A 26767-nucleotide genomic window follows, 5' to 3' on the forward strand; every position below is an offset into this window, starting at 1 on the left:
TTAAAGCTAATTCCTTTTTTTTTTTTTTTTTTTTTTTTTTTTTTTGCGTGTGTGTGTGTGTCTATTTGGCTATTATACAGATTCTTTTTTTGTGGTTAGTAGTGAACATGTTTGGCTGGAAGGGGAAGTGTTACAGAGTGCCCAACCAGACTGTGGCAATCCACACAAGCAAACTACTTGCCTACAGACAGGAGGATGTAATTTTCTGTTGTGAGTTTCCATTAAGGATAGAAAAAATGCTACCCAAAGTAGGTGCCTGACCACTAAAGTTATGCAGACTAAAGCAGTATGGATGAGAGTATATATGCCAAAGAAATTTGGCTGCCTTCTTTCTGAAAAGGAAATTAATGGTGTTAAAGATGCACAGTACTTGTGCTCTAACCTGATATGAGAGGAACTGGTTGAGAAATACTGTTGATGTTGCAGGTTGGATTTTTTTTTGTTTGTTTTTGTTTTTAGGTGTGCTTGATGCATGGCTAGGGAGCAGGACAGTGGTGTCCTCCAGGCTAGTTCATGCCACCTGGAACTTCTAATAGCTGCTCTGTCTAAATGATGTCTGACTACTGTAGCAGCCAAATGGGATGTAGAGATGTCTCAGCTATGAATCCTTGCTGTTAGGCCTATCCACCTCTTTTATAGGACAGAAGGAATACTTGTGTGTTACTCCAGGGCATTCTTCAGTGGGCTGGTTAAATCAGCTTTTCAGCTGCTATTTAAGGCACATTGCTGATGTGGAGAATGAGGGACTTTTATCTGATGGTATGCTTTCTTGCAAAACTGCAACAGCTCAACATGTGGCACTCTGAAATCAAGTCATAAGCTAAGCAGATAGGCAGATGTTTCTGTCTGCTTCCTAGATACAAAGGAGGGTTTTACACAGATGGGCATCAAACCTTTTTCCTACTGCAACTGTCCAGAATGCCAACCATTTTCCACATCATAAACTATTATTGTCCTGGATGCTGGATGCACTGTCACAAATCCCAAAGCTGTAATTCTTTGATACGGTCTGCTCTCCAGCATCTCTCGTGCCTTTTTCTCAGGCAAGTCATCTACTCTTCATCAGGCAGGTCAAGAGTTATTCTGAAGTTGTCACATGCCATATTCAACCTATTCAACCAAGAGGCTGTTTTTTGTTTTTTTTTGCTTTCCAGGATAGACTGGGAGAGAGGGAGGGGTCATGGCATACTTTCTTGTTCAGATAAACTTACAATTATTTCACGTGCCTACCTAAAATAAATAAATCAGTTACTCTCATTCTTCTCTCATCTCTGAAAGATTAATGTACCTTTGAGCAAGTGATAATCTTAAAGAGCCTCTTGTGAAGAGAGTGAGGATAAGTAAATCCTGTGCCAACATCACCTTTAGTGACCTCATTTTTTTGCCTCTGAATAACAAATTCATTTTTATTGCTAGTATAGCTTCAGGGCCACTTTTCCAGAGCCCCTTACACATCTCATTTCAGTTCAGTGCATGCCTTTCTTAATTACCATTCTGTGTATCAGTAACACTAGGAATAAAAATAGCTTGTGTAAGCCTTGGCATAATACTGCCATGAAAATAAGGGAGGCTGATGGCAGATCTTTCATTGGGTTAATGGTGCACACTGTAAGCCATGTCTATACTGGTCAGTTTGGTTTTACAGTTAGTGGTTAAGTAAATGACAGTAAAACTTTAATGATCACCTTTTACAAGCGACATCAGGAAAGCTCTTTTAGGGGATATTTGTGAATTCTACTACATGTGTAGAAGTAGTCTTCCTGTCCATCTCCTTTGGATCTTAGGTGGCCTGTATAGCCTCTGAGTGTTATACTTCTCCATGGTATGATCCAAAGGCTACATCAGGAGAATAGGCATCTCATGTGGTTTGCCTCCCTTTTTGTCTGCCTGATATTAAAAATCTAAGGGCAAATGAGGTAGTCAGAGGCTGCACAGAGTGCTGGTGCTTACCTACCTCAACAGCAGGCACTTCAAAAATGCAGCACTCTGAGTGTGCTCTTGCTGGCCGGAATGTCAGCAAGCACCTGGTTTGTCCTTGGGAATGTTTTCCCCACACTGCTTTCTGTAGCATTGCAGACATGGGTGCTCCTTGGTGTGGAGCAGTCTTGAACTGTGGGACTGTGCCACCCTCTGCACCTCTCCCTACAGGTCTTTCTCATTCATATATATATTTAAGAGAAAAGGGGTGTGTGTGTGTATATATGTATACATACAACCTTACACTAAGGTAGTCATATCAATACTGACAACTAGGTTGAATACATGTATCTTAGAGTAATAGTGAATGCTTGTGGATGCTTTAACTACTCAGGTATAATCAGGCCATTTTCTGAAGGTTTTCTGAAAAATAAGTGAAAGTATGATTAGGCCCTGAATTCCCAACATGAATGTTAATTCTATACAATAGTATCTAGTTTTGAGAGGGAGACAGATATTTCATGTGGGGAAATGGTAAATATTATTTATGCTGAGGAATTAGTTTAATAGGAAATAATCTCAGTCCTGCTTTGTCCTCCTTGAGGTAGCCAACAGCCCCTCTTGCTGCCTACAGCTAAAACAACACTCCGTGCTTGTCAGCTCAGAATGCTTGTACTTTATCTCACAGACAAGTGACTGGAATATTTTAACTCTGCTTCAAATACTGGCATGCTGTTTATACCTGTTTTGTAACTAAAACCAAAATTTTTAACCAAAAAAATAAGAAGAGGTATAGGAATCTGAGTGTTTGGTTTCAAACTGGGGAATGTTGTTCAAAGCTTGCCTTGCTGCAATGCAGTTACCAGCACATATGAGTGATGTATGATTCAAGACACAATGCCTACCAATAGCTATTAGAGCATTTTAATGATGCTCTAATGACATAATGATTCAAAAAAAAAAAAAAAAAAAAAAAAAGATTCTACTACGGCTATTCTGGGTGCTCAATAGACTGAGCTTTCCCTACCACATTCAGCTAATCTATCTAAATACAAGAGAGATGATGTAAGCTTCGCAATCCCTAGCACTGACTCTGGTAAGTGCCAGCTATCTGCATTCCTGGTCTCTCAAGGGGACTAGAGCAATGAGGAAGAAGGGCCATAGTCTCATACTGATGACTTGCTATTTGTTATCCAGGCACAAGATGTCTCTGTGGGCTCTCCAGAAATTCTAGATTAAATAAATAAATAAATAAATCAAGCTGTGCAGGAAGCCTGTCAGCTTGTGTTTGTGATTTTGTTTGTTTTCTTTAAAAAACACTTCCTGTGTTAAACAGGCTGATACATTATATTTTATAACTTCCTTGCTGCCATAGTCCATGGCAAAGGAGAGACATCCTTGAAGGGAGAGTAATGAAGGACTTGCGTGTGGTATAGATTCTGACTTCATGCAGTTTAAGAAGGAGATCACCAGGGTTTAGGTGCATGGCTAGATAATCAAGCAGTTCATCCTCTAACTTCCATATTGAGACAGACATTCAAGTTGCATAACGCTTACTGATGTCTTAAACACTTAACTCAGATACATATTCACTGTGTTAATACAACTAAAGAAACCTCAAGGCTTGAAATTTCCTGGAGTCTGAAAGCTTGATCTGACACCATAAATGTTTAATTAAGAACTAATTCTGGTATTCAACATTCTTTAGAAATGTATTTATTTTAAATAGCAAGTCAGCAGGACTTCTTTTCAATCTTATAACGTTTGTAGCATTTAGTCATTTCCAAGAGAAGACTTTTAAAGAGTAACTTGTGAAGTGCTGTTTCACCCCTTTGATCTAAGATAAATATCTTTGCTTTCAAGCTTTGATGATGACCACCTTGGTATTTGTCATTATTAAAAACCCGTCGTGTTAACAAAAGCTGTGTTCAGTCCTGCTCAGTGGAGCAAGTCACATTTCCACACCAGGCATGAAGAGGCAGGCTTGAGAAGTTAATGAGTCTTTTATGTCAGCTGACTTCCACTACGAAGTGTCTGGCCTGCCAAAAATGCAACAGTCTTATGGTTATTAATATTAACACCCACATCTTCTTAGAACAAATGGAGGAATCCCTTTTTCAAGTATCAAGGAAACTAAATCTGTAATGAGACATGATCAAATCTGAGCTTTTGGAATATCATAGTCAGTATGCTATCACTTCCTATCAACCATTTGGATGATTTTATTATAATAGTATGTAGAAGCCCAAGTGATGGAGAAATGTGCTAGTTCAGGATGAAGAATGAGATGTGTATTTGGTACCACCACAATGTATGCATCTTCTGTAGAAATCTACATACGAATCTCTCATGTAAATCTTTTAAAGTAATACTACTACATCACGCACAAATTTCACCTCCAAAAGTCAGTATTTCTAGGAGACTCTCCCTTAACTCTTTGACATTTTTTGCATTTGAATGAAAAGTACATATTACTAGTTGCTAAAAATCCACCAAAGTGGGAGAAAGTGCATCTTTGTGTGAACTTTATTGAGACTGATTGCAGCCTCTCTTGCAAGTGAGAGTTTTAGGAGCATAGCATTAAATTTTTATACAGTAGGCATATTATAACAATGATTATGTAGACTAATTGTTGGACTGTACTGGAAAAAATAATCTCCTTAAGAACAATACATGTGGTTTCTGAAAGATGAACAATTCTAAACAATTTCTCTTTGGCCATCCTAATCATGCTTACTTATCCTCACTTTACAGCCACTATATTTCAACTTTTGTAATAACAGTGTTAGTAAATATGCAAATGGTTGTTGGATTCTTACTTACACAGGTTTATTTCAGTAGTAGGTTTGACAGATTATTCTCTTTGAAATCACTTTTTTGGGTAGCATCTATGGATGTACAATAACATACCAATACAAATTGCTCCCTCTGGGGCTGAAGAAAGTAAGACATAGGAAAGATGACATCATGACATTAAACATTTTTTCTTTGCTTGGGACTGATCCTAAGTCTGTTGACATTAATAGAGATTTTCTCTTACTGACTTCCTTGGATTTTGTGTCTCTAGTCTAGCTTTGCAATATGCTGGTATCAATCCTATTCTTAACAAGGAGGTACTAAAACTTCCAGGTGTGGCATTATGTGATGAGGTGGTGCCAATAAGCAAGAGAACACGCGATGAAGTAACCCTTAAAGTCTAACCACTTATATAAATTCCAAATACATCATTAAGACTTTACAAGGAGCACATATTTTGCTTTCCCACCCCCAAAAAATTGTCAATTAGGCTTTTGACGTGTTTGAGTAGGTAAGCAAAAACAATAGATACATTTGATAAAGAACTGACCTTGAATGTTCAAGGCATTAGCAGCAAAGGTAACATACAAAGGAATGGGAACATCTCCCTGTCCTTCTTAGACAAGCTGAAAATTTGGAAGAAAAAAAAAAAAAATCTGAAAAAATATCTGAACAAGCTGCTTTGAGAAATAAGTTGATAAACTCCCAAATTTGTTGGAACAGCTAGTGTGGTAGAAATCTCAACCAGTGTTTAACCAGGGATTTCTGTCAGTCTCGTGTTGTGTTATAGGTTAAGAATTGAATTACTTGCTTGTAAATTAAGAGTGTTACTATTAATACAATTTTGAGAAATAAACCTTTCAAACATTCATGTTCTATTTCCTGATTTAATGAGATAGGAAGTTTATTTAAACTCTCTAGAGAAAGAGAAGGGTTTGTACAACATTTACCATGTGTTCTGCTACAGACCTATTCTTGAATTTGTATAAATTTCTATGATTTTATATCAGATGTATATTTCTTTTGTGATGGTTTAGAGAGAGTTAGGAATAGAGAACAAATGCAGATATAACAAACTGTAGAAGCTAATCTTCAAGACAATAGGTTTGTCACAGGCTTACAGATGACTGTATCCCCATTTTGGGATGTTGTAGCCCAACATGTGCTTAAGTCATTTGGGAAAATTGTGTGAAATGTCTGTGTTCTAAGAACAGACCAATCCCCACCTCGCTACAGCCTCCTGTAAGGTACCTGTAGAGAGCAATAAGGTCGCCCCTGAGCCTCCTTTTCTCCAGGCTGACCAATCCCAGCTCCCTCAGCCGCTCCTCGTAAGACTTGTTCTCCAGGCCCCTCACCAGCTTCGTCACCCTTCTCTGGACTCGCTCAAGCACCTCCATATCCTTCTTGTAGCAAGGGGCCCAAAACTGAACACAGTACTCGAGGTGCGGCCTCACCAGAGCCGAGTACAGGGGGACAATCACTTCCCTAGCCCTGCTAGTCAGCCCTCTGGAAGTCCAATACAGCGGTTTTACTGGTCCCCTTCCTAGCTTCTCCAAGAATGGAGAACTCTACCATTTTATGGTCACTCTGCCCAAGACAGTTTCCAACCACCACATCTCCCACCAGTCCTTCTCTGTTTGTGAAGAGAAGAACTAGCAGGCTACCTCCCCTGGTAGGTTCACTAACCAGCTGTGTCAGGAAGCTATCTTCCACGCTCTCCAGAAACCTCCTAGAGTGCTTTCTCTGGGCTGTGTTGTGCTTCCAGGATATATCTGCGAAGTTGAAGTCCCCCTCAAGAACAAGCGCTGACATTTCACAAGTTTTGTCAGCAATCAATTTATTAAAAATACATGGTCCAAAAGTTAGTGCTATCATTAATAACAACAAAGGTCCTGTTATTGTTGATAATAAAGTAGTAAGCCAAGGTGAATAATTAAACCAAGATTCGTACCAGCTCTGTCAGGCTTCATTCTTCCGTTTCCTTTTTTTTTTTTTTCAACACTTCCCTGGGTCTTGCCATTGTATCTCTTACCACTCCAGCGTGATCAGCATACACACAGCATTCCTCTTTCAGGGCTGCACACAGCCTGCCCTGTCGTAAAAAAAAAAAAAAAAAATCTAATCCCATACGATTTTTAACACTACCTCTGAAAGCGACCTGATAGATTTTCCAGGGCCAAGATGGATTGTTCAATTTGGGTCAGGTCCTCATCCACAGCAATGCGTAAGGAAGTAAATTTTTGATTTTGTTTAACCAATGAGGCTACCCTGGTCCCCACTCTAGCTCCTCCCAGGATTATTAGGGTGGCCAAAGTTAGAGCCGTGAATGGTTCCTGTCTTTCCAGATGATGACTTTCCACTGTGTCTGGGTGTACATATAATCCTCAGGGTGGTATAGAATCCTTGGTATAATTATCACCTGTATACAAAAATCACGAGACGCATTAAAGAGTTTTAGTGATAGACAAGGAGTTATGCCCACTCACGAACAAACCCACCTAGTGTTGTTGGCTGGGATTAGCCACTCGGCTGATTGTTTTCCATTCTCCATGATATTACATAGGTGACACTTCCCACTAGGAACCGTGCACACACACCTACCACCTTCAGTGACTTGTGTTAGTGTTACCCTTATGTCTTTTCCCCAACTGCATTGTAGAGGGTTGTTCTCGTTTGTGCGGGTGGGCTCCCCAGGATCCCCGATAGCATCATAATATGAAGGCCTTATACTAAAGCATAATCAACAATGTTTTGTTACATTTGGGTTTGTTTTGTTTAATAATTGGTAGCTGGCATTCATGACCCCCCCCATATGTTATTCTCAGTTACCATTCTCAGCTTTACCTGAGCTCGTAGGGCTGCCGAGGGTTGGAAGTGTAGTATTTTCCGCAGGCTGGATTCCCTGGACACTTTCTGACAATACCTCATTTGGTCCTACTGCCTGGGGCCTATCAGCATCCTCCTTTTTATTAGTATGAGTCCTCCCCTATCTGTTCTGTGTTTGTAAAATCTGACATTTTTCCTAGTACCCAGCTAGTATCGTCCAAGTTTGTTATATTTATATATAGAACCTTGCAAATTTCTTTATTTCTGTGGAAGGTTCCTGTATACCCTATACCATGCCCTTGCCACCTGTAACGGGGATCCACTTGTCAGTTACAACCTTGCAACCCATATCCCACTTGTAAGAATTTATTCCGACCAGCCCCGAGTGTCCAGTCCGTAGCAATGGTTTCACACCCCTGGTATGCACAATAATACATGTTCGGGTAATTACAGTACCCCTTTCCCGGGTTAGAACTTGGGCAGAAATAAAAACCCAATCGGTTAAAGCATGGCTGCACTGACACCAGTTCACATAATGTGATGCGGAAACTGGGAGCACCCGCTGTCGTTTGCTGGATGACGAATTGATCCTTCCATCTGATTAAGCTCCATTTAAAAGGCTGGTGGGGATGCACAGACCCATAGCTGACCAAAACGATGATACTGACTCCCATGTATTGTAGGAGGTGGTCGGAGCCCATCTCTCCAGGGTGTTTTTAAATTGTCGGCCCCTCAGTCCCCCACCGTTTTCATTTCTCTGCCTCGCTTGTCAGTTCGGTTGCAGCGAACTACAAGGTATCGGTTCTTCTTGGCAGCAGCAGTGTTCTTCAGGGGAACCTACTAGGGAGCCTTTGAAACAGGGCCTCCTCCCCTTCCCACGATACACAGATAATATAAAATACTTATCGAGTCCGTCTTAGTGTCAGCTTCAAGTCGTCAGGGCCTGGAGCTGCCTCCCATTTACCTTCCCGGATTGGTCCTTTCACATGGCTGGCATGCGTCCATCCTTTCTCCGCAGTTCGAATAGCCGTTTCTGTGGTAAGCAAAACAACATAGGGACCTTCCCCCTCGTGGTGTTAAAGAAGTCTCTTTCCAAGTCTTAATTAGAATTGAGGGTGATCAAGTGGCAATTCCAAGTCATAGGGCATACCATATAGCATTTCAAAAGGAGAAATTCCTACATCAGTTCTGGGCTGTGTCCATATGTTTAACAGTTGCAAGAGGTAAACATTTTACCCAAGAAGCCTTAGTTTCCAGCATAAGTTTTGTTAGTTGTTTCTTAATTTCACCATTCTTTCACTCTACCTTTCCAGCACTTTGGGGATGCCACGGAGTGTGGTATTCCCAACTTGTTCCTAGAGCTTTCGTAGTGTCTTGAGACACTTTGGAGACAAAATGGGGCCCTCGGTCAGAGTCAAGTGTATCTATAATTCCGTATCTCGGAATAATATTCTCAATTCCCAATTCAACCAGATTTTAGTATTTACTTAACCGATCATAATTTTCGGGGTGATTAGGGTCTCAGTTGGGTCGGTCAGGGGAATGCAATTGTCTGCAGTTCCCTGAGCGGTCCCACCAGCAATCTGAGCTCACACATGAACTCAGGTTGTTTTAAGAGTTAGCTGCTTTTCTGTTTCTATAACAACTCTCTCTCGGACCATCATGATCCCTTTGCCCCCGAGGGCTAACATCCCTAATTTTAGGATCTCAGCCTCGGGCTGAGGCAGAATCAACAAACCTTTTAACACTTCCTTTATCTTTCTCTAGCCTTTTCTTTTCTAATGCCCATATCAAAGGCTCAGTCAGGGGCCAACTTAATTCCGTACCTTTTCCCTCCAAGATGCTGAAACAACATCAATATACAACATTTCATCCTGTTTTCCTTCTCTCCACAAAAACAACATTGACTGTAATATGGTGTTATAATTAATAGTTCCATTTAGGGGCCACTCCTCTCCATCCTCTAGTTTATGAAGTGGCCACCACTGATTACAATATTTGATAAGGGTTCTTTTACTTTCTGTACCCTTTCACCCCACTATATCCCTCCAATGTGTTAGTATACATTCTAGGAGGCTTTTCCTCGGGATTTCTTTGCTTTGAACTTTTCCTATTGTAATCTACAGTGGTTAATATTCCACCGTTTTCCTGGGCAAATTTTGTTCCCTTAGACATACACCTCAATGGCAGTTCTTATATTTTCATATTTACATATTAACATATGTATAAAAGAACACTTTAACAAAAATGTCCGGGCTTTTATATATACAATATACAATGTACAGTTATTATTCCAGTTAGAATTATTCCTCAGCAGCTGCAAACATTATGCCAGTTGCCATTAAAGCTAGCTTACCCTCCTCCTGTCTCTTTCTTAAAATCTCGGACGTCCCCGGAGTTAATGGGGACGGCCACATATTCCTAGTCACTGGTCCCTGAGCGCTAGAGTCAGAGTCGCTATCAGAGTCTCCCTGGGGTTGCGGATTACAAAGCCCAGGAGTCGGAGGGGCTGCAGGTGGGGGTGGTGGAATATAGGGAGGCAGTGGGGCTGGGATCTCTAATTCTCGGTTTTTCTTGCACCTCCCATCCCCTCCTTTTTCTTTTAGAGGGTATAAATTGGCTCGAGTTTCCGAGCTGATCCACAAATGTGCATATTCACTTTTTTCCAAACTAAAAGGTTCCTTTGAGTTTACATAAATATTTAGGGCCTGGCAAACCCAATCTTCAAAGGACCCAAACACGGGCCAGTAAAGGTGGTCTCCTCAAATCTGTTTACCACCCCAAACTTCAACACAATAATGTATCATTTTTACTTTATTCCTTCCCCGCCTAAAAGGGGAATCCTCCCAATTTTTAATCATTAATCCTGGGGTAACCTAACATCAGACGTTACCCCACCCATGGGACCAGAAGGCTTACTCTTCTGTCCCATCTTCCAGAGCGCCTTCACGCACACACACACGCACGAATTGCTTCCCCCTTTTCGTGGCCCAGTCCCTCGCGGGATGTGGGAACTGCACTACCGAGTGGTCCACACTCGCTTCGTCCTGCTGGACGTCTCACAGCGACATGCTCCAGGATACCCAACCCCAACCAAACAGATCACCGGCCTATACTTACTCACTCCTGAGTCTTCGTTCGGTCTTCGTGCACAAAGATTACTAGGGGTTGCTGGCTTTATTTGCTTGCTGCCGAATTTAGGATTCGTCGGTGAAGGATTTGAATGAAAGTAGTCCTAGCAAAGGCCGCTGAAATCAGCGGGGCGCCCCCTCCAAAGGTCTTTCAATCAGATTGCCTTCATCCGAGACACAGCACAAAATTTTTTATAAATTGCCCCCTTAATTAATTTTCAGAGAGCATTGCATTAATAATAGAAAGGAATTTATTGAGTAAGCAACAGCAAGCAAAACAGCGCTGGGCAGCCGGGGAGTCTCAGCTCTGCCAATGGTGCGCACCTCACCCCTGCCAGGGTCCCTTTTTATATTTTGGTAACTCCGGGATTACGCAGCACATCCTGGTATATTCTGCGACTGCGCGCACTGTTGCTAGGGGGTCGTCTCTGTCCCTCTGGTGGTCGTGAAGATGAAGGCCATAGTCTTCCTCTGCGTTGTGGTTCAACTTCTTTTTTTATTTGGTCATGTTGGCCCAGCATGAGACACGAAGGCAGGATGTTGATACACTAGTTTAGCAACTTATCAGGAGATGGTTACATGAGCTTTGCAGCACTGTCTTTGAACAAAAGAGGCAACTGAGATGCAGAAGGAGAGAAGGGGAGGGGGTTGTCTTTTTTGTTACATTAAGAATTTTCATAGTTTCTAGCCAAGTATTATACAGCTCCTTACTTCAGCAGGAAGCTTTTGCAACTCCCGCTCCTCAAACAGAACTCCTTGTTTTTATAATACAAAAGACAATGAACAAACATTTATTGTGTATTACAGTGTACACCATTGCAGCTGAGCTAGCAGCAGACCGCCGTGAGAGGAGGTGTTCGTATGGGCGGGGGGATTACTCGCCCTTCCTGCTCGCCCTGCCTGCGCGAACCTCCGCGCTAACTGCCGCGCCCCTCCCTTCTGACGTGCCACACCCTGTTTGCTCGTGCTGGTCGCCGCGCTCCCTAGGGGCAGCTTGTGAACGGCCGGGGAGGGGACGCTGCTGGCTCCGCATACGCCTCGTTCTCGCCTCATTCGCCTCCCTCGCGAGGGCTGCCGGGTCTTGGCGGCTTCCTCGAGTGGGCTCGGTGGTGGAAAAATTAGCCCTGCCTGTCCGATCCGCCGTTCCGCTGCAGAACGCATCTGCCCCGGAGCAGATAGCCTCGGCAAGGAGATCTGCTTGTATTTTTATCTGCTTGTATTTAAAGTTTGAGTTATTAAAGGATAATTAAAGGGTTGTATTTGGATTTTTTTAAATTAAGTATTGATTAAAGCTCTTGTTTTTGGGTTGCTGATGTGACTATTCATGAATGAATCCTGACTATGTCTGTAACATGTTCATAATATCCGTATATGCTGGAATGCAAACTCACTAAATCTAGTTCCCCGATTTCTCTGGAAACTTTTTATTAATATTAATAATTATACACTGCTCACTAGCCCCTTATAAATGGCAGCTTAACTGAAACTGCTGCAATTCTGTGTGGCTTCAGAGCCTCTTGAAAATCCCACTAGGCTTCTGTAACACACTCTGCCTTTCTGCAGTCTATTTTGCTTTAGTCAAGTAATACTAACAATTAATTTTGTGTGGCACTAACAGACAGGACAAGTGTTTCATCACTCAAAATAAATTAGCATGGAGGTAAATACCATCTGTAAAGTGTCCTGGCATTCTTGTAAATTACACACAACTACAGTGATGTCTCCTCCTACGGCTAACCCCTCTCCATACTTTACATTTTTGACAGGATGGAATCAGAAGAAGGGAATTAGCTGGACTCCCAAGGTTTTGTTCAATGATGCAAGATCTGTTCCAGCCCTTAACTACAACAATTATTATAATGCTTATTAGAAATTCAAAATCTTTTGCTAAAGACTTGTCAAGACTGTGCCACTGAAGAAAGTATCTATGAAACAGCCAAAGTGAAAAATTAGTTTGAAAAGTAAATTTAATTGATGAAGGAACACACATTCTTCACTAAATGTCAACACCTGAAAACTCCTAACAATGTACATGTGTACACAGTTATGTATAATTAGTCAATGAAGCTATGATTGAGGTTCTTTGACAAGGAAGATAATGCACTGTGACGCATGAATGGAAATGAAGGTACATGTATGTTTTCAATTATGCTGTTAGCTGGTTTTAATATACACAGTCCATAGGTTGATCTCCATATGGAATAATTTATTCCTTTAATTATTAAAGCTTTATAAATTAGAAACAGGAAAATTATTTCAGTCATACATGATTAATGTTGCATGTGTTTTTGGGGAAAGCATACCATGACATTTTGCTATGCTAAAATCCTGAGGCTTTTCTTGTCCTTTTCTCTTGGCATTCTTCAGGATCAGCTATGTACTATTTGGAAATTAAGTGTTTTACCTTCTGGATCAACATTGTCCAATCTGCAAATAATAATGACTTTTCAAGTCATTAATGAAAATGACTCTGAACTGCAAAGTGGAAAAGCTAAAAAATAAAAAATTATATATATATATATATATATAAAGTACTACTACCTCACCCGCCCTTCACATCTTTTATTTTAGTCTTTGTTGCCTAAGGCCATTCATGTAGAAGTGCAGTGTCCCCAGCTCTTCAAGGACAAATCTAAATACTGAACTTGAGGTATTCATTTTCTTGGAAAGCCTTTGTTACACTTAACTCAAGGCTGACATTTTTTTTTTTTTTTTAACAACAAATTCAGTTTATTCAATAGACAATTAAAATATATTTATTCTATGAATAATAAAATACCATCTTTTTCTCCCTTTCCCCCATCTCTCAAAACAACACCTGATAAAAACAACAAACCCACAGTGTTTGTATAATGTGCTGATTCTGGAACAGCTGTATGATGCTTTCTTGTGAATTTCAGGTAGCTTCTTGTCAGGTTTAAACAGCTAACTTCCATCCTAACCAATATCAAAAAGGTTTCCTCTATTTTAACAGATGATTTCATATTTCACACATACAGTCCAATATAAGACATCCATTCTCCTTATTAGAGCACACTATTTTTTTTTCTTTTCCAGAGACTCTCATGTTCCCAGGTTTATTTAGTCTTGAATTCTTAAAAAAAAAAAAAAAATAAAATAAAATAAAATTGATAAGTACACATGCGCACACACATATATAAAATGATGAAATACTTGTATTGAACTGTTTCAGTTCAAGTATTTAATTTGAATGTTAGAGAATATTTGATTCTTTATTTTTAAAGTTCTAAAACAAATATATGACTGTAAAATATTTAAATTTCTTTGGGCATATTTTTATTCTTCATGCTGGATAGAAAATATATTGGACAATTTTTATTTCCCCACCAGTGTGGCACTGAGCCTTTCAGAACAGTCACATCTCACAGTAGAAGAAAAAGTGGAGCCTGAAGCAGCTAAGTTATCTGATACAAGATGGGTTTCTGAATCCGCTATAATACGTGAACCATCCTTAACAGAGCTGAGATTGTTAGCAATGAAACAATTTTAAGCCCATATATCTTCACATCTTTTAAATGTTTAAGGAAGTTCAAGTAGAAGTAAGATACTCCAGCTGAAACCTTAGTGCAAATACCTCCTGCTTCCTTGTGATTTAGTTCAGTAAATACTGCTACTCATTCTGCAAATGATTTGGCATTGTCATTATTTTGCTGTGTATTTCTGCTCTTCCTAAATGTTCTGCTTTCAAATCTATCAATGGCAAGTATTCAGTTCACTGAACTGATGCTCAGGAAGGACAGGTGTTATCTAAACCTTAGATGTTTTTCTGTGGCTGGCTACAGGTATTAATTCATGGTGAGTTCCTCCACATGGTCGTGATTTTATAATACTGCAAGATGAATTTCAAAAGAATTTTCAAAAGGTTTGGGTTTTGTCCCTTTGTGGAAGTGTTCTAGTTTCCCTTAAGTGTTGATTGAAAACACATTGTAAGTTACAAATTTTTATTCAAAACTTGTGCTTTAGTTCCCAAGGCAACACAAATCAGGAATGATAATTTAGAGATTTTTTTTCTAAGTATCCTTTTACATGAAAAGGGTGAGCAACTGTAGATTTCTGATCTGTGGTTTGGTGACCTGTTAATGAAAGCTGTTGACTGTAGAGCCCTTAATGTAACACAGACCCAATCCTTAAGCTTTTCCATTAATACACACTGTACCATCATTTTAAGGCTCTTTGTTACTAGTCATCATAGGTCTTGCCACACATCACTAATCTCTGCTGCCTGAAAGATGCTGGGAATAGCAAGTGTCTATACATCAGAGTAATTTTAAGTTTTGCTCTCATACTGAATGGAAATTGAATCAATCTCTTCTGGGACTTTCTCCAAGATTAGGCATTAAAGTGGGATTTTTACACACACACCACACTTCTCCATTAAGCGTAACTTCAGTTAATATTCCTAACAGCTACATTTTCTTCTCAAAAACTCACTCATTAGCTTGTAAAATATAAAGGATTCAGGTGCTTGATAGCAAATAAAGACTTAAAAAAATATGTTTAACTGCTAGGGATTTTAGAAGCCTGACAGGAAACAGCTACACGTATTTCATATACACGATTTTTGAACCACTCTGGAGCAAGTTCAGAATTCTAATTCTGGATTTAAAGAATTTCAAGGTTGTTCCTAGGATGAGACAGGAGGAGAACGTGCTGCTTGGAGGACCAAAGTCCTCTACTGCAAGTCAAAAATGCCATGAGCCGTGACTGTCTCTAGACTGTGGCATAATTATATCCTCATCAAGACAGAGCTTTCAAGGTGTTTCTGCAGAAGTGAAGAAAAAGGGAAAGCAAAAGGACGAGGAGAAGGATTACAAAATATTTAACCCTCTGTTACTTTAGCAGCTTTAAAAGATACCCCCCATGCAGTCTAATTTGCTGAGTGTTGAGGAAAGGTAAAAACTTCAAAGGACTAAAAAGGAAAGCTTGCACAACTCCTTGGGATGAGGGTGGAATATAAATGTCAGAACAAAATATGAGTAGCGGGAATAATGCATCTGCTAAAGATTTAAGAGTTAAAGGAAATCCTTTGTAAATCACTTTATAAAAACAGGTTATAATTACTATTTTATGCTTCTATTATTTTTGTTATTCTGAAAAACACCATTAAGTTTTTTAGTCCTTATTCATATCTTGGGTACTATACTGTCTTGTCATGTAGTTGGAGCATGGAGACATTACTAATTCAGTGATGCAGTCTTTCCATATATACCATGGGTAAACTTCATGGTTGCCTTCAGATCCCTTCAGTTCAGAGGGCTAAGGTATTATTCTAAATGTGAAAAAGAAATGTGTCTGTAAAATCTGGACTTCAGGCGAAGTGTATGTCCTGGGATATTCTGCTTCTGGACTTCAAACTGCATTTTTATGTAATACCTGCTTAGTAAACTTAACCCCAAACTAGTTCCCAGTTTGTTCAGTAAGGCAGTGGGGTCAAGGGGGGGGGGGGTGTGTGTGTGGAAAGGAGGCATCACAGAATGTATAGGGACTTAAAATACCAAAGTTAATAATAGGAGCAACCTGGCATGCTCCAAAACATGGAAATCCTCTGATGCTCATTATTAACTGCCTCACAGATGAGCATAAAAGCTTTTGCCGCGCAGCTTTGTCCTGGTTCCAGTTCCTACAGCCGCTGCAGTTCCAGCTCCTGCAGTCGCTCTGGTTCCTGCAGCCGAGGCCTGTGTCTCAGCTGAGGAGAAACTTTCTGAAGAGTTCCACCAACTTAAAGAGAATCTATCTTCCTCCCCACTTGAACAAACCAGTGTCTCAGCTATCAGGGGTAAGCATTCATCCATATAAGGAAGATGATATGGTGGGTACACACCCTGTGCCACCCTGTGGTTTTACCTAAGGGACCATGGAGAGGACATGAGAAAATGGGATGGAAAATCTACCGTGATCCTAGAGGCATGGGTACGTGAGTTGCAAAAGAAAACAATCAGGAAAAAGGGATTCTCTGAAAAATTTGCTGCTCCAACTTCCAGCAGGCAGTCCTCCAAACACAGAAACGAAGAAGATTCTGACCAGGATTAGAGGGGCCCTGCCTCCAGCCAGGGGGAGGAAAGGGCAATTGAGTTTATTAGACTGTGTGGATTTGATGGCCTGGCACGTCAGACACACAGAAGTATAAGGCTTTAGTAGAAACCGGTGCACAATGTACTCTAATACCATCTGACGTCATGCTAAACAACAGATAGGGGTGGCTAGCCAGGGCAAGGAGGGTCGGACTGCTCAGGGTTAGGCTCGGCATCGGTCAGTGGGTGGTGAGAAATTGCATTGCGCATCACTTGTTTTGTACATATTATTATTAGTAGTACTATTATCATCATTATTGTTATTATTATTATTGTTATTATTATTTTCCTGTCTTAATAAACTGTCTATCTCAACTCACAGGCTTCACTTTCCCATTTCTCTCCCCCATCCCAGAGAGGGAGGGGGGAGGGTGAGCGAACAGCTGTGTGGTGTTTAGCTGCCAGCCGGGTCAAACCACAACAAGCTCTCAGGTACAGCCTGGCTTCTTTTCCCACAAATATTTCCACTTACTAGATGCCTGTATTTTCATATTGGCCAAAAGGTAAACGATCCTTTTCCTCGGACTGATACTAGCTGAGCAAATAATTCAGTTTTCTATTAAGACTTGGGATGGTGAGGGTTCTCTTCAAATCACACAATTAAAGTTTAATCAATCCCATGCATAGATTTGCCAATGCAAAAAGACCACCCCACTCAAATTCCAGAACCAGGTGCTGGAGTTGTAATCCAGCTCCTCTCCTCCCCACAGCAACCCTAAGGTAGTCCCCATTTCCTACTAAGATAAATACCTTTCAGGATTTGGATTTGGATAGTACCTAAGTGAACCTTGCAAAACTAATAAATTAAGAAAAAAAATGTTTATGAATACTGCGCTAGTTGGCAATGAGGCATGTTCTGTATTTCATGTCTCCCCGCTTGTACTGTCATTGCTGGAAGATTTAATCCCAGCAGATCCAGAAACCTAATGTGCATTTCTTTGCACCTCATTGCTTGCAAGGCTAGAGCTCCCTTCATCAAGACTTTTACAGCAGATATCATGGATTAATAAAAAGGTGAAAGAGCTCAGGTCCATTATTTATCCCTGACTGATATTTATTAGCAAAAAACAATTTATGCTGGGATTCCTTTATGGGTATGTGATTGCAGTAGCTGGGGCAAGTGGTAATTAAAAAGCTGCAATGTGTCCTCTCACTTCAAAATTGGGCTTTAAAATGATGACAAGATAATGAATGGTGAAGTCTAATATCCGTATTAATTTCTCTGGGTGTTCACATATGTGGCTGTGTGTTGTGTAGGTGGTTGGAAAGTTCAGGATATTTGACAGTTAAGACACATTGCTGCTGGCAGAGCCAATCTGTCTGATTAGTTTCGGTTACATGATGCGAGTATTCTTTGCACACCAGCCCAAAGCATTGGGCTTGACTGTTCACATAAATCTCAACCAGATTTCCTAATGAGCTGTTGCAACATGTATACCTAGAGCTAATTTTGATCAAGGAAAATGTTAAAGCAGTACATTAATTTAAGTGTTACTAGAGCTGTAGGAGTTAGATATTCTCCAATTTTTACATAAAGGTAAACCGAGGCACAAATTCAAATTGTTTAAGGTGAATTATTAAGGCAGACATCCTTTGAAATAAGGGCAGTTAGTTCAAGTTTACTAGCAAACTTCTATTTCTCATTGAAAGCAGGAGCTGAAAACCTGTTTTTAAAAGATTCTGAAGAGCCAGAATACACTGTATTGCCTGGCCTAGGTCTGCTCACTTTGTGCTGTTCCCCTGAGATCTGTGTGTCTTGGACTCCTGGCAGCCCTTGGCTTAGGATCTCTGGCAGGGCAGTCTAGACTCAGCCACAGCATCTAAGCAGCAAAGAGGAAGCTGACTTAGCCTCTGGGAAGGAGATAGGTATTACATTCGCATGTGTTTTTCTGAATTTAGTACAAAATTACGTTGCAAATAGGTAGAAGGCATGCTCTGAAGCAAGCTTTCTCCAGGTTCTGTAGGTTTGTGATGTGTCTCTTAACGAGGACAGCAGCATCATCAAGAGGCTCTTCCCAAAGGAAAGGGTGGTTTACCTCCCTGCCTCCTTCCTATCTCACTTTGGCCTTTTGGAATCAGAATTAACGAAGGCAAAAGAAAGCCAAGCAGGTTAACTCCCTGAGGAGCTCAGACTCAGGCAAGATGAGAACATTTCTTACCTGGAGACTAACTTGTAACACATGGAAAATGGTCTTCTTTTTGTGACCACACCCTAAGGGAGGTAGTACAGGCTATGAATAAAACTGAGTGGGGAAACTTTTTTTTGTCATGTGGAAAATTCTCAGATTTCATTATTTTTCTTCTCTCTACTAGGAGGAAAAATCACAAATACCAATCCTAATTCCTTTTTTTCAGAGAAAAGCTATATATGTGAAAATTTGGGAGAGCCTATGAGGGTTTTGTCATATGAGTTAGAGTTTTAAACCTCTAAATAATTTTCAGTTGCTTTTCTGCAATCCCTAATCCTGTGACCTAGAGTTGTGAAATACTTAACTCTTCTTCCTATCCTTTCAATTTAGTAACCTATTAAAAAATATATATAATCAAGAAATGTCAATTCTAATGAAAAATGTACTTGCGCAATGACAAGGACTGCTGGTTTATGTTAATTCATCTGATCAGGCCATCTCTACCCTTCGATTTAATATAGTTACTTTACTGTGAGACAACATAATTTCTATGCTCAGAACACATTAGAATTTAATTAGTACTGGCACAGAACAGTAGCACCTTGACTGAAAGAAATACTAAATTGCTTGATTTCTGACATAGAAAATCAATGCATTCTCTATTCAAACTTGATTTTTGTTTCATTATGCTTCTAAATAGATTTGCAGGAGTCTATTTAGGATTATAATATAGCTAGCACATGAAAAATTAAAATACAGCCAGGACTGTGTCATTTGTTCAGGCATCAAAGAAAACGTATCATCAAGATTTTGAAGTCTATTCATCCATTAAGTTAGTATATTCTCACTCTTTTGTAGAATTGGTGCTTGTAGACTGATACAAAATAGTCGGTCACTATCTCCAGCTGCAAAAATTTTCCTCTTTTCTGGGTGAAGTAAGAATGAATCGAATTCTCAGCTGCTCAGGTTTCCATTAGGCTTGGTAGAAAGGAGCAGTGCTTACTTCCCTGCTCATTTCCACATGTCCTCATCATAGGAAGCTTATAATTCATGCTCCTCAACCCCTGAGAAAAAGGAAAAAATGACAATGCAGTGCCTTCTGGTCTTGTCCTAACTTTCTAATGCCCAAAGCTGGTCAATGTGTATTGAAGATTTTTAGTACAAGATCACTGTTTGCCCATAAGAAAATCCAGGATTTAATGAGATGACTTTGAGGTTTGAATAGTCTGGTTTCAGAGATGAAACGTAATGAACCCAATTAATCCTCAGTCCTAACTGGCCTGTGGATTTAGCAGGTTGGTTACACCTGCTCAAGTGAGCAGTTCACTCCCAGTATTCTCTCCCTGAAGAATCAAATCCCTTCAGCAGAATGGAGCCCTCTCCATGCTACATGAATCTCAATTATGTCAAAATCTAGCCTGAATCTAATATATCAGCAAAGACAACTCTATTTAACAGTTGGCATTGCTTTAAAACTCACCCACTTTTCACCATTTTTCCCCCTTCTTTTTCCAGGAGCAACTCTTGCAGGATGGGAAATCCCTCACTGTGTTCATAGTTGTTTGACTGTCTCACACAGTAAGTGCCTCATCTAGAGGCTGGTTATTATTTTGTATTTTCTGAATAGTTTTGTCAGTGTGTTCTGACTTCTGATCTGTTCTCACCTGCAGTTGAAGGGCATTCCATTGCTATATATTTTAACTTTCTTGCTGGAGTGTAGTTGTTTTCCACTGTTTGGGTATCAAATTGATAGTGACAACTATGCTTACAGCATTGGAGAAAAATGCATACAAATCCTAGAAATTTGAATATTGAAGCATACCCTTCCAATCTCAAATGAGATTATTTTGCTATTTTCAAAAACATATATCACTTTTTCCTTCAGTTTACTTTTTGAGAAAACATCTTATCAAGAGAGCAAAGGGAAATATATATCCGAGAAACAATCTTTCAATGAATCTGTCCTTTGCGATACTAATGGTTTAGTAAAAATAATAATAATTAAAAAAAAATAAAAATCAATGTTTTCTGAAAGCTCCAAGAGCTTGCTGCAAAATTTTTAGTACTTACAATGTCTTCATATACTGCTTTTTGCTGTCATTCAGCAGACAAGCAGATCCCAAGGAATCCCAAGGAAAAAGGTCACATTTTGTGGTCCATGTCAAGCAGATTACACTACACACATCATGTCAGCTAATGTTTATTATGCCAATTGCTTCATTAAGAAGCAAGAAGCTACAGTTAAAACTGTCAGACAGCTTTGTGGCAACATTTACTTCTTAACTCCATATTAGAAATATATCAATTAAGAGGGAGCTCTTTTGAAACTGTGGTTTCAAACAGTAGTGAGAACATTTGTAAGTGCTTGGATAGAAAGTGGGTGGAATTTTGGTATTTTGACATAGTTAGAGATCAGTGCAGAAACTTTCTGAGGAAGAATATTTGTCAGCAAATTCTCTGTTGTTGCAGATGTTCAGTTTGAAACATCTCAGACCTGATGTACTTCTTGCCATTCAGAGGTAGGTTATTCTAGGAAACTGTTTATGAGAGGCAGCAGAAACCTCCCACAGGGACCAAACCACAGTGTTTGTTACTGTGTTGTGAGGGGGATGAGGGGTGTCTATTTTGAGATTTTTGTCATGCTTACAAAGAACATCTTTTAGAGGATAGCCTAAGTGGCTGTGAAGATTGGGATTCTGGCATGCAAATACATCCTTAAGTTGTAATGGTGCATCCTAGCTGAAGAGTGATTCCTTTGGAAAAGGAATTGTATCATCAAAAATGGACGTGAGAGTTCAGGCTATATTAAGGCTCTTCCAATAATCTAAATATTTGTATTCCTTTGAGAATAAACCTGAAAGTGTAACACTTGGTAGAACTGTAATTTGTAAGGAATATGCTTCTTCAAGTTAAGGGAACAGCTGTGCTGTTAGGTCATGCTTGTGTAAATGATTAATTTACAGTAGCAGACTGTTAACTGATACTTGTGGAAAGTATTTCTTACTTATAATCTAATTGAAAATATGCTATTAAGTGTTTTTTGTTCATCATTACAAACTTTCATTTAGGGCCTATGGACCTTTGTAGGACAAGAACAGGATTTGGTTTTAAGTAACAAACTGAAATATGATGAAAGCAAGAAACAGAGGCTGAGACCTTAATTAAAACAGAGTTGCATTTCAGAGAGTTATTGAAGAAGGAGGAGGTGCTAGAGGTTAGAGTGTAGTTATAAATGTTTTTCAAAGCCTATTTGTTCAGTGAAAGAGCCAGTACAACAGTCCTATTACTCACCTCTGCCATGTTGGTATTTGTGAAAAACAAACTTCAAACAGGCTCAGAGCTAGGAGCTCCCTGGCCGACGGTGATCAAGGAGTAGGGATGAAGGAACAGATACTAGCAGCTGGAAGCACAGAAACTCCTCTGAAATTTACTAACACTTTTTGACCTTGCTAGAATTAATTTCACATCATGATCCTCTTGATTTCAGTGTAAGATCTGGCAGCTTCTCTGCTCAGCCATGGCTATGAGGAGGTCTTCCTTTAGTGTAACTCCCTGTTACACTTCACACGCACTTGGTGCCTGTGCCAGACTCCATTGTGACATCCTGGGACATGATGACAAAGCAGTCTGGTTCCTTAGAGATGAAGTGAAAGTTAAACCAAACCAGTCAGAACAGAAGAAAAGCTCAGACTGATCATGTTTACAAAAAAAAAAAAAAAAAGTCTGAAAAATGTACCTCCCATTCTGAATTTATATTCTCAAGAAAGGTATTTCCATCCTCCTATAAGGATCAGAGTTAGTTAATAGTAATCTAATTTACAATAATTGATATTATTAAAATCTGTAAGTCATTTCAATTTTTTTTTTTCCATTGGAACATAAATCTGCTGGCAGACAGTGTATAGGAATTATACCAGTACCGTTACATTCCATGTGGACATCTCCCTACCATGCTCTCATCTTCCAAAGGCATCTGCGTAATCATCTTCTAGGAGACAAGATCTAAAATCATCTCAGACAGGATCCTACCATGTGTTGCTACATCAGCTAGCTGCAGGCTCCTGGTAGAAGCAGACTAGAAAAAAATTGCAATATCCTTGATATCCAAAAATAGGCACCGTAAGATCTTTGGGCCTCTTACGTTTATTCATCTGAATGCTGGCTTTGCCCAAAGCTCAGAGGTAAATCACAGAATCACAGAATCACAGAATTTCTAGGTTGGAAGAGACCTCAAGATCATCGAGTCCAACCTCTGACCTAACACTAACAGTCCTCCACTAAACCATATCGCTAAGTTCAACATCTAAATGTCCTTTAAAGACCTCCAGGGATGGTGACTCCACCACTTCCCTGGGCAGCCCATTCCAATGTCTAACAACCCTTTCAGTAAAGAAGTTCTTTCTAACATCCAGCCCAAAACTCCCCTGGTGCAACTTTAGCCCATTCCCCCTCGCCCTGTCACCAGGCACATGGGAGAACAGACAGTAGGCAAATTATAACAATGATTATGTAGACTAATTGTTGGACTGTACTGGAAAAAATAATCTCCTTAAGAACAATACATGTGGTTTCTGAAAGATGAACAATTCTAAACAATTTCTCTTTGGCCATCCTAATCATGCTTACTTATCCTCACTTTACAGCCACTATATTTCAACTTTTGTAATAACAGTGTTAGTAAATATGCAAATGGTTGTTGGATTCTTACTTACACAGGTTTATTTCAGTAGTAGGTTTGACAGATTATTCTCTTTGAAATCACTTTTTTGGGTAGCATCTATGGATGTACAATAACATACCAATACAAATTGCTCCCTCTGGGGCTGAAGAAAGTAAGACATAGGAAAGATGACATCATGACATTAAACATTTTTTCTTTGCTTGGGACTGATCCTAAGTCTGTTGACATTAATAGAGATTTTCTCTTACTGACTTCCTTGGATTTTGTGTCTCTAGTCTAGCTTTGCAATATGCTGGTATCAATCCTATTCTTAACAAGGAGGTACTAAAACTTCCAGGTGTGGCATTATGTGATGAGGTGGTGCCAATAAGCAAGAGAACACGCGATGAAGTAACCCTTAAAGTCTAACCACTTATATAAATTCCAAATACATCATTAAGACTTTACAAGGAGCACATATTTTGCTTTCCCACCCCCAAAAAATTGTCAATTAGGCTTTTGACGTGTTTGAGTAGGTAAGCAAAAACAATAGATACATTTGATAAAGAACTGACCTTGAATGTTCAAGGCATTAGCAGCAAAGGTAACATACAAAGGAATGGGAACATCTCCCTGTCCTTCTTAGACAAGCTGAAAATTTGGAAGAAAAAAAAAAAAAATCTGAAAAAATATCTGAACAAGCTGCTTTGAGAAATAAGTTGATAAACTCCCAAATTTGTTGGAACAGCTAGTGTGGTAGAAATCTCAACCAGTGTTTAACCAGGGATTTCTGTCAGTCTCGTGTTGTGTTATAGGTTAAGAATTGAATTACTTGCTTGTAAATTAAGAGTGTTACTATTAATACAATTTTGAGAAATAAACCTTTCAAACATTCATGTTCTATTTCCTGATTTAATGAGATAGGAAGTTTATTTAAACTCTCTAGAGAAAGAGAAGGGTTTGTACAACATTTACCATGTGTTCTGCTACAGACCTATTCTTGAATTTGTATAAATTTCTATGATTTTATATCAGATGTATATTTCTTTTGTGATGGTTTAGAGAGAGTTAGGAATAGAGAACAAATGCAGATATAACAAACTGTAGAAGCTAATCTTCAAGACAATAGGTTTGTCACAGGCTTACAGATGACTGTATCCCCATTTTGGGATGTTGTAGCCCAACATGTGCTTAAGTCATTTGGGAAAATTGTGTGAAATGTCTGTGTTCTAAGAACAGACCAATCCCCACCTCGCTACAGCCTCCTGTAAGGTACCTGTAGAGAGCAATAAGGTCGCCCCTGAGCCTCCTTTTCTCCAGGCTGACCAATCCCAGCTCCCTCAGCCGCTCCTCGTAAGACTTGTTCTCCAGGCCCCTCACCAGCTTCGTCACCCTTCTCTGGACTCGCTCAAGCACCTCCATATCCTTCTTGTAGCAAGGGGCCCAAAACTGAACACAGTACTCGAGGTGCGGCCTCACCAGAGCCGAGTACAGGGGGACGATCACCTCCCTACCCCTGCTGGTCACACTGGTTCTGATACAAGCCAGGATGCCGTTGGCCTTCTTGGCCACCTGAGCACACTGCTGGCTCATATTCAGCCGACTGTCCACCATCACTCCCAGGTCCTTCTCTGCCAGGCAGCTTTCCAACCATCTCTCTCCCAGCCTGTAGCTCTGCTTGGGGTTGTTGTGTCCCAGGTGCAGGACCCGGCACTTGGCCCTAAAACATTAAGCATGAAGTGATATGCCATGTGATTAAGAATGAGGTGTTGGTTTCCTACTTTGGAGATTTAGTTGATGAGCTAGCACCAGTTTTCCCTACAGTTCTCTTGAAAGTATATGAATTAAATATGATAAGAATTGATGAACTGTGCTGGAAAACCCTTCAAGGCTATCAGATACTCATTTACAGGAGCAAAAGGAATCATTGTCCATACTTTAGTTCTGTTTTATCACATAAATGATGTTTTAGAGACAATTCTGTACTTCCTATCTCATTTCAAAGCTTATTTTTTCCCCTCATTAGATCACATCATTTTTGGAAGCTACTAAATATTTATTTTTGTCACAGTCCCTTGGAGTCTTTTTTTCTAATCTGCTACTAGTCCTTTATAAGGGATTAATTTACATGTAGGACATGTATGATGTGTGTTTATGTTTACATATATATCCCTACACACACACACACATCTATGTATATAAAATATTAAATTTCCCGTATAAGTAACTGATACTTACCTTTAAATTTTCAAATAGCTTGTTGTCAAGGACTTTTTTCTTAGTTTCATTTGTTGACTTTGAAAGCTTTGGAATATATTTTCACACTGTCTGATTCAGAATATCAGGAATCTGGTTGTTGATCAAGGTAAATATCTTTAAGTGAATAGTTGTCCACCCATGGAACATATACATACCTCTTTTTTCACATGGGTGCTCCTGATTGTGACAGAATGTGAATTCATATAAAGATTTTTTTTCCATTTCTTCTCTGCTTACATCTTTTCTTTCTGCTTCAATTTCCAGTAGCATGTAATTGTTATTTCTTTCTTATGTTAAATCTATTTTGAATTATTAAAGTGGATGTTGCTTGTGCATGCTTCTGTTGCTGTATAAAACTGTATTAAGACAGCTGCTCAGACTTTGCAAATGCTTGGCTGTGCATCTCCTTACATTTAGGCTGGTCAATTTTGACTTCTGGTATTCTGCAAGCTCTTCTCTAGGATTTGCAGTGTTTAATGAAAGACTCCACAGGCCACTTAAGATTAAGATTTCAGTTACTTTGCAATAAATGCAGGACACTGGAAATCTGTGTTGTCTGGAGACAAAATTAATTTTACAAAAGTACTTAGACTGTGTGGGCATGTGTTACCTGGAGGATCAATACAAAAAGTTGGTACTGTGTAATAGCTTCCTGGTGCATTTCACCTACTCAGAACCAAACATAACCTCTGGTATGTTGCTTTCTCCTCCCCTTAGTAGCAATCTTCAGATTGAGATGTTCAGCTCCCCCAGATTTCTGTGTGATTTCTCAGGCCACCTCTTCCATTATCATCTTGCTATTAAGTTGCTTAAAAATTGTCCTTTCTTCATCTTCATAAACCTTGGAAATGCATTTCATTTTCTCAGGGGAGTTAAGTAAAAAATAAAAAATAAAAAAAAATCTTTCAATTTCTTACTTTTTAAAGAAAGTTGTTTTGTTTATAAGGGATTAATATA

At 39.6% G+C, this 26767-nt stretch overlaps 2 long non-coding RNA genes across 2 annotated transcripts in view; one reads left to right on the plus strand and one right to left on the minus strand.

Moving 5' to 3' along the window:
- LOC110352431 (uncharacterized) overlaps positions 1-12340 on the plus strand; it is a 30720-nt gene extending 18380 nt beyond the window's left edge. Inside the window, exon 2 of the long non-coding RNA XR_002401369.4 lies at positions 11478-12340. This is a non-coding gene — a long non-coding RNA (uncharacterized lncRNA). The remainder of the gene's footprint in view (positions 1-11477) is intronic.
- A 7350-nt stretch (positions 12341-19690) lies between these two features.
- On the minus strand, positions 19691-22471 carry LOC139998782 (uncharacterized). Its single transcript, XR_011803705.1, has 2 exons — positions 22183-22471; positions 19691-19955 (listed from the first exon to the last, which is right to left on the minus strand). It is a non-coding gene; the product is annotated as an uncharacterized lncRNA (long non-coding RNA).
- Positions 22472-26767: the final 4296 nt, after the last annotated feature.

Source organism: Anas platyrhynchos, chromosome 16 (assembly GCF_047663525.1).
Source record: "Anas platyrhynchos isolate ZD024472 breed Pekin duck chromosome 16, IASCAAS_PekinDuck_T2T, whole genome shotgun sequence".
In the NCBI taxonomy this organism is placed as follows: Eukaryota; Metazoa; Chordata; class Aves; order Anseriformes; family Anatidae; genus Anas; species Anas platyrhynchos.